Source organism: Miscanthus floridulus, chromosome 15, assembly GCF_019320115.1.
Source record: "Miscanthus floridulus cultivar M001 chromosome 15, ASM1932011v1, whole genome shotgun sequence".
NCBI classification, from domain to species: domain Eukaryota; kingdom Viridiplantae; phylum Streptophyta; class Magnoliopsida; order Poales; family Poaceae; genus Miscanthus; species Miscanthus floridulus.
Window position 1 is genome coordinate 5405859 of NC_089594.1, and position 9288 is coordinate 5415146.

Here is a 9288-nt window from a genome sequence, read left to right on the forward strand (position 1 = left end):
CACACGAACTATAAAGCAGTGCACATCGCTACTCTCGCTTCTCGATCTTCTCCTGCAATAGCCCAACTCCACTAGCTGGCAGCATCAGAACAGGCGCAGAAGTGCTAGGTAAGTACTCATAGACTGATTCTTCTTTAATTATATTCCAACACTCCTCAGTTAATTTTTTTTACATGATTTTTTTTCCAGTTTTTAGACTCATTTTCTTATTGAATTAGCAATAAAAAGTTTCTGCGTGACTCAGAGATATTAAAACACTAGGGTCCATCTATATCAGCTTATGACAACTTTAAGAATAATGATTATTTGTTAAATTAAATATATTTTAGTACTGCATGAACGAAGATGTGTTTCAAGTATCTAGCAATAGTTTTGTGGATTCAGTTTTGTGCCATCGTCAGTTTTATTGGCAGGACATCCAATTAATTATTGTATATGTACACTCAACACAAGGGTTTATGTAGTCAACCTACCACATATTGTGAACTAACAACATTCACTAAGGGGTAAAATAGTGAGAATTTATCAAGGATGATTCAAACCCTGTCTCCACTTAACTTTTGCCCTTTTGAGAATTTTCGGTGCTGATATGGGAATTACAGAGAGAGTTGACAGGCAAGGCATGATCCAGGAGAGACATACGGAGAGAGAAAGAAAGCGAGTTGGCTAAGCTCCTCTATATATATAGCACAAGATTTGCCACTCCTAGTCTGTATCTCGTTTTCTCTCTCTGCAGCTTGACGGCGGTGTATTATTAATAAACCAAAGGAAACTTCCATCGTTTCCATGTACTGCATCTCTACAGTAGCTAGCAGTGTAGTAGTATGCACTCCCTCCGTCCTAAAATAACAGGCTGTTTAGTTGGGTGAATTTTGGATTTTGGGCTACTGTAGCACTTTCGTTTTTTTTAGCAATTAATGTTCAATCATGGTCTAATTAGGCTTAAAACGTTCGTCTCGCGATTTCCAACTAAACTATGCAATTAGTTTTTTTTCCTACATTTAATGCTCAATGCACGTATCGCAAGATTTGATGTGATGGGTACTATAACACTTTTTTGGAATTTGGCCTGGCAACTAAACACGGGTCGTTCTCGCTTCCCGAGAAATAACTACCGGCAATTATATATTAAAATATATAAATATTTATGCTAAGTAATTAGTATCATCGAAAAGATCTTTTTGTCTAGTTTTTTAACAAGTTTATTTGAAGATATAAATATTGTACGTATTTTCTACAAATCGAGTCAAACTTGTGGCACGAAAAATCTAAAACGTCACTTATTTTAGAACGGAGGGAGTAGTAGCTAAGTAGTAGTAGTGCATCTTCCCACTCTATGCATGCATCCATAGAGACAGGGAGTAAGTGCAAGCCCATGCTAAAAGCAAAAGGATGATTTTCCCTTCAGGAGCTACGCCGCCAGCAGCACCCACACACCACAACCTCCAACGATCCCACTGTACATCAAAACTCGGGATTAGTTTAAAGGATGATTTTTTCCTTCAGGGTAAACTCTATACGTAACACAAAGAAATTCGTCCAGAGGGACTAGCAGCTAGCATACTTACTCTATCTTATGATTTGGTGTCGTTTAGAGTCCCAATATACATTTTTAGTTCTTAGATTTTGAGATTCAAAATTTTTAATTTTTAAGCCACCTTTGGATGTTGACATGGTTCATACGAAATTTAAATCGGAGGACACGATATACAATTTTGTAGCTGACAAGTTTTTGTTTGAAGGCATTTAGAGTTTCAAATATCTATTTTTAATTTCTTTGGTTTTAAGATTCAATTTTTTTATATTTTCAAATAAACTCGGATGGAGGAAGATTAAGTTGTAGTGCCGGCCTGCACTACTGGAAAGCCAAAATTCCCTAACGGTGAGATAACCATCAGGGAAATTGGAAAACCCGTCAAGAAAATGAAAATCGAATTTCCCTGATGGTACACCGCCAGGGAATAACCGTCAGGGCTAGCTTGACAGGGTAATTGGTAATTCCCTTACGGTTCACGTCAGAGAAATTAATTTTTATTCCCCCACGGTTGCAAATCAACAGGCTAATTAAAAAACCGCCAGGCAAATTGTATTTTCCTTGTCGGTTGAAACCGTCAAAAAACAGAAACTACCATCAAGGAAAGATAATTCCTTGTCGGTGTAAAACCGACAGGTTATAAGGGCATTTACCCTGTCGGTTAGTTAACCGTAAAATTTTTTTAGTTTTCCCTGTATGCTTGCCATAAAAAAATTGAATCATTTTAACAAAGTGGTACTGTATGTTGTTCACAAATGGACAAATCTCTCACATGGTTTATAACTATGTGAGGGAGATGTATCATTTGTGAGTAATGTGTGGCATCTCTTTCATTAAAACATTTGAATTTTTTATTGGAACATTGTACACCAAAAACATATTGTCATGCAAGTTTGTAGAATTTTCTAACAAAGATTTGAATTACTACAATTATTTTGTATTAATTTAGAGATAGAAGGAAGAATTATCCATAGCAAACAAATATTTTTTTCATCCATCTCTAAATATGGCCTAGAGTAAAACAAATGAACATAAATATAAATTTTATAGTGTCCTCTGGATCTTATTTGAGGTACGTGCTCTTCAATTTGGAATTACTTTTGATAAACGCGTAGAAATTCATTTAGACTATAGAAAATAGACAAACAGTTCCAAAAAAATTTTAAACTTCTACACAACCGTATGTATGTACCCTATTTTATGTACAAAATGTTTGGAGTATAAAAGATATTTTGTAAACATTGTTTCACAATGTGCTTTCTCTATATACATGAATGGAAAACAAGCATATGCAAAAGAACCAAGAAACAATAATTGGTATAAAGAAAATGTTGTTAATTGGTAGATCATAATTTTAGAAAGAACTAGAAACAAAAAACATATCATTTGGAGTTAGCATGAGGGAGAAAGACTGGTTACAAAATTTCACCATAGATTAAAATGAGAAAACCTTTTGTTCATGTTCTTGAGTTCGTGTATTTCCCTGTGTGTTTTTTTCGAAAACCATCAAAAAAATACGAAACCGTCAAGGTAATTCTATTTACCCTGACGGTTTATGTAATTTCCTGACGTTATGTGCACCCACAAGTTAATTAGGAATTTCCCTAATGGTTATATAATTTTCCTGTGTGTTTTTAGAAACCGTCAAGGTAATTATATTTACCTTGACGGTTTTTGCAATAACCGTCAAGGTAATTCGAAACCGTTAGGAAATTTCAAGTTTCCAGGAGTGCTGAGCCTTGAGATCCAAAACTCTATAGTTGATTTTTTTTATTAGATTGTTTAGGTGTTGAAATATTCAATATAAGATCCCTAAAAGTTAATACAAAAGGGTAGCATCGTATATCTAGTCAAGCGTGAGTGTGTACTATAATGGTAGGGACGGGTCACATAGGAGATAACATGTCATGTGTTTGAATCCTAGAAAATCATATGACCTATTTGGTTCTAGACTTAATTACCTACAAATCACAAAGTAATTGTTAGTTTTGAATTTGAAACAGTCAGACATCATTTACACGGTTGAGTCATCATAATGTATTTTTGTATCAGTCCTTCGCACTCTCTATTTACCACATTGTTTATAATTGAAAATAATCACATGTCACTCATCTCCAAAACGAGTTTTAGTCTACTTGTAACTAATTATTAGTTCAAGCTGAAACAATCCAACATTGCCATTATGCGAGCAATTGAGTCATATTGTATTTCTATTATTAGTGCTTGCACTCTTCATTTGACACAACACTTATAGTTGAAAAATAATGACAGGTCACTCATCTCCAACGAAGTATATGGCAGACAATTTAAGTTCAATTATGGAGGCAAGACATGTTGTTCTATGCCTCTTTCTAGTGCTTGTCTTACATGGAGATCCTACTTTTGCTCTTTTGTGATTCTTCAACCTCTATCTTCTTTTACCATGCATATTCCTGTATAACTGATGATATATATATTGATTCATGGTAGACTTTAATCAATCCTTTTTTTCACCTATCTTGTGTTTGGTCATTTATTGCGCAGGAGGTTATAATGTTCTAAGGACGATGCATCGTAGATTCCTACCAATTTGTTTTCTTTCACCTAGTTTCTATTTATTCATTTATTTCTTTTGAATATTTATGGTAGTTTTATGGTACTTTGTTGTGATCAAAATCAAGTGAGATTATAATTTACTAATGTGTGTGGTTGTTTTTTTGCAGAAACTTGCTGCCTATTTGCTAAATACCATCCATTTTGTTTTAAGGCTTTGTGCAACACTAATCACTACCGGAGATCGGCTCTTTGCCGAGTGCCAGGTGGTTTGCCGAGTGTTATTTTTCGGGCACTCGGCAAAGACGCTTGCCGAGTGTTTTTTTTGACACTCGGCAAAGAGGCTCTTTGCCGAGTGTTTTTTTTAACACTCGGCAAATAGTCTCTTTGCCGAGTGTTTTTTTTGACACTCGGCAAAGAGCTTCTTTGCCGTGTGTTATTTTTTTTTGACACTCGGCAAAGAAAATTTCAAAGCACATTTTGAAGCAGTAAATTAATTCAAATGAAAAAGTTTTCAACTACAAAGTTGTATAACTCATCAAGATGTACAATGTTTGTTTTGGTCTTTTCTTCATACGACAAAGTGAAAATAAATTTGTTCACAAATCTAACATATCTCTCTTGTAGTTTATGAAACTACAAGAGAGATATATAAGATTTGTGAACAATGTTAGAACGACCATGTCGGATGAACATATGACCAAACAACCAAAATAAACTCTGTAGATCTCGAAAAGTTATGAAACTTTGTAATTGGCAACTTTTTGATTTGAAAATATCTTGTCATGCAAAACTGCGTTTGAATTTCAAAATTTTAAAATTCGAACTTTTCAAACGACCTTGGATGAAAAAACAACCAAAATAAACTCTGTAGATCTCGAAAAGTTATGAAACATTGTAGTTGACAACTTTTTGATTTGAAAACATCTTGTCATGCAAAACTGTGTTTGAATTTCAAAATTTTAAAATTCAAACTTTTCAAACGACCTCGGATGAAAAAACAACCAAAATAAACTCTGTAGATCTCGAAAAGTTATGAAACATTGTAGTTGACAACTTTTTAATTTGAAAACATCTTGTCATGCAAAACTGTGTTTGAATTTCAAAATTTTAAAATTCAAATTTTGTAAACAACCTCGGATGGAAAAACTTCCTAAACTAAAAGTGTAGATCTCAAAAAGTTATGAAACTTTGTAGTTTACAACTTTTTTATTTGAATTCGTTTAGGGCCTCAAACATGCAATTTACACTCAGTTTAGTATAATATATTGGGAACTAAAACGGAATACAGACACAATTGAGAGTGTGGTGTAGTGGTAGAGGAGGTACGTGCACAGCGGGAGGTCTCGGGTTCGAATCGCGTCGGCCGCGTAGCCATGAAATTCACGCGAAAAATGTCGGAGATGGGTGGGCGCTGGCCGGTGGGGGCCTCTATCGATAAAAAAAATTCTATTTTTTGGGTAAAAATTCCCATTTTTCGGGTTTTTTTCGGTTTCAACTTTGCCGAGTGTCGGGCACTCGGTAAAGGCTTTGCCGAGTGCCCGATAAAAGACACTCGGCAAAGTTGACTTTGCCGTCACTGTTTTTGGCAAGTGCTGTTCGCCGAGTGTTACACTCGGCGAACCATTTGCCGAGTGTTTTATGTCTTTTGCCGAGTGTTTCGGGCACTCGGCAAACTCAAGGAGTCCGGTAGTGAATTGCTTTCTCAAGGCCAAATCCCAGGGTGGGGGGATACCAATGTGATGGACATGGAATTTGGGGCGTGTGCCTTTGTACTTTGTGTAAACATTAGTTCTCTCAAAACAGAAAATAAGATAGCCTCTTACATTCATGTTCCAATCTATTATCAAGGAGTGTTGTCCAAATAATTATAGGGTCACATAGTTAACATGTCATTTTTTTTCTATTTTTCTCACATTTATTTGCTTTGATGGTTCTATGTCAAGGAACATATGTGGTTTGAATATGGCTATACTTTAATAATACAGTATGCTATTCATTATTATTTAGAGTTTTAAACCCTTTTTGGTTTTTTTTTTTGCTTTCGTTTCACCTACTATGTGATGCGCTCGCATTGACCATAATTTATTTGAAATTAATGAGTGCAATTTTCCTCTTTTGCTCTAGAGGTACATCTATCTTTTGATATATGTTCTACATTCCTACTTCCTGACAATGTTCACTTTGTAATGGAACCATATATAGGAACTGAACAATATTTCAAACTACCGATTTGTATACGGTACATATCCACGTCTTCTACAAACCAAGAATCACAAAATAGCTACACACATCCTGCTTACATATGTTTGCAGTTGACAAAAAGACATACTTGCTCAGACCAACTAGTTAGTTTCTATATACCTATTTTTTTGAAAGAACTTTCTATATACCTATTAATTTGTGTGCAAAGAGATTAGGAAATATACATATATCCACTTATATCATACTCCTGCTATGTGATCGTATAATTTATCGAGTTTCCTGACTATCTTTGAGAATCCATAAAAATGTATAATTTTAATATTTGACTAAAACTGGCCATCCATCCAATCCAACGAATTAAGGAGGTGATAACGTGCTAGCTCCCCTATTTTTTCTCCATGGCTGCAGCACCACCTGCATATATAGTCTACAGATATAGTAACGGAGATTTTAGAGTTTCGAAGCAAGAAATTAGAAGGTCAACAAGAAGCAACACCGGCACACTGCTGCTGCACCTGTATGCAAAGGTGACGGCCTGAGATCGCGGGGCCGCGGAGGCCAGAGAGCATGAGTGTGACTATCTCTTGCCCCCATCATATCACTCCATCAGAAACTGCACCCACGCACCACATCTTGTGCATGCAAGCGCGTGCGTCACAAATAATTTTGGAGATTTTGGCCTTGTCACCACCATCAGTTACAGGTTTTGGTCACTCGCTGTGCTTGTCGATCTGGTGCGTTTGTACGTGCAGGATCGCATGCAGCTGGGCGTGTTTCGTTCGATCGGTTGCTCTCAGGACATGGGCAGTACGTTGGTGATAAGCTGGAGTCTTCTTTGGTTTCAATCTCGACTCAGAAGTCAGGACTCACCACCATGAAGAGCAACAAGAAAAAGATGGACAATATATAGGTTACACACAACCCTTAAAAGTGTATTTCTTAGTACTATATCTATATATGTCACTTCGAAATTAAACCATGAGATGATGAATTAATGTGTAGTGCGCTACGAATTGAAGCGGTATAGCAAAATCCCTTCGTCATTGTCGCCAAGGGTGCAACGTACATACTACACAAACTTGAAGCCCAGTACTGTATATTCAAAGGTACATAGATTCATGTGCGTGTGTGCAGCTTCACATATGCTTTGCGATGAAATCAACAACACGAAACAATATTGGCGGGAAGAAGGAAACAACAAACACGGCAACAATATTGGCATGCATCGCTCGATCTCGGCGTGCAATTGAGCTGAAACAGGCAACGGCACCTTCGGCGCGTGTGGACCTAGCTTTCTCTTTCTGTTAGGAGCACACGGTACGTCTCGTACGTGCATTCTGTTGGCAGGCAGCTGGCCGGCCGGCCGGCCGTTTGTGCTGCTTGCATGCGTTTGGTGCCCTTTTTAACTCCATCTGATATGATCGTTGTGCTGCGCGAGCTGCTGGGAGCTTGCATGGCACTGTTGTGAAGCCTGTCGGTTTGGATTTCGCCATTGTTGTAGGCTTATATATGTTAGAAATTATAGTCAGAGAAAAATTGCAGAAGCAGTTGTATCTCCTCCCAACTGACTTGGAACCCGTAGTCACCCAACCATAGCCTTTCTTTTAGATAGCTTGGAGCCACCTGACAAATCACACCGCCAACTCCAATATTTGCTAGGTACCATCATGAAATCGTTGTTTACTAGCAGAAGACACCGCACCCACTTTCAAAAAATTGTTGGTCAAACTTTATAAAATTTGACTCTTCCTCTGATCTAATACGATTATCATTTGAGTGGAGGGGGTATGTTACTTTGACATTAGACCATGAGATGATAGATAATGTGTAATAATGAGCTACGAGAAGCGGTAGTCGCAGCCAGAGGTGATGAGTGTGTGTATTACAAATGGGAGGAGCTGGAGACCCAATAATGTTTAATTAATTACTTGTGTCACTTCAAGCCGCCACGAGTTCACAAACCGTACACATGAAAGTATTCAGTTACTAATATATACCTACTCGTTGTAGGACATATAGTGGCACGGGGAGGATGTAGGCGAGAAGGGCGGCGGTGCCGGCTTGCAGAGCGCTGCGCGCATCAGCCAACGCCCGACGCGGGAGGTTACAGGAAGACACCAATTGGAGTAGCATGCGCATCTCTGAGTTGGAGCACCACGATGTGCCTCTGTCATGGCCATCTCTGAGCAGCAAGCACGGGCGACGGGCCACGACACTGCGCGCGGGTGTCACCGCACAGAGATGGATGTGCCGTACGGGGCTCCTCCACCATGGCCGTACGGTGGTGAATTCTCGGCGACGACCTCCGCACCAACACAGATCGCGGCGTGTGCACGAGGACGGAGCCGGGTGCACATCCGGAGGACGCTGGCGCAGGATGATTGCAGACGCCACAAGAGAGAAACAACTGAAGCTATCAAAATCTGAATTGAATTGGGAGGAAGAGTGGTCATTTAGAGAGGACTCGTCCTTACCTGGGGGCATATATATATATACACACACACACGCGATGGTAGGGAAGATGTAGGGGCACATGCAACATTCAGTTACATGACTTGATTGCTGCATTCTATTTGTTTCGTGTTCTCATTTCTCACGGAACAGGGAGGCTGATGCCTGTTGGCCTCCTGCCACGCCTCAGTGCTTGTCAATGCTTCAGAGAAACGAATGAATGAGGATTAGTGGGGTTGCAGTTTTTTTGCGGATGTGGGCTTGTGGGGGCATGATGATGATGATGTGGTTTAAGGAGATGCTAGAGAAATAAGCTAGTGGGTCTTAGCTTTATAGGAGTTTAAGATGACTATATGTTTCCATTTTTTTATCATAAGGAAAAGAAATAGATAAAAAACATGAAAATAGCTTTTAATTAGAGCTAAATGCACTAGAGGCCTCGAACTTGTAAGTGTGTGTCATATTGGTCCCTGAACTTTGAAAATGCATTTTGCCCCCCCCTAAACTTGTTAAATGGTATATATAGGTCTTTGAACTTTGAAAATGCATTTCTGGTTACCTAAACT

General features: G+C 38.3%; 1 long non-coding RNA gene across 3 annotated transcripts; it reads left to right on the forward strand.

Moving 5' to 3' along the window:
* LOC136509666 (uncharacterized) lies at positions 1 to 8967 on the forward strand. 3 transcript variants are annotated; one of them, XR_010772417.1, is made up of 4 exons: positions 1 to 108; positions 3806 to 7181; positions 7274 to 7588; positions 8282 to 8967. It is a non-coding gene; the product is annotated as an uncharacterized lncRNA (long non-coding RNA). The 3 variants fall into 3 exon arrangements; XR_010772419.1 differs by having other exon boundaries at positions 8291 to 8967; XR_010772418.1 differs by having other exon boundaries at positions 7274 to 7377.
* Positions 8968 to 9288: the final 321 nt, after the last annotated feature.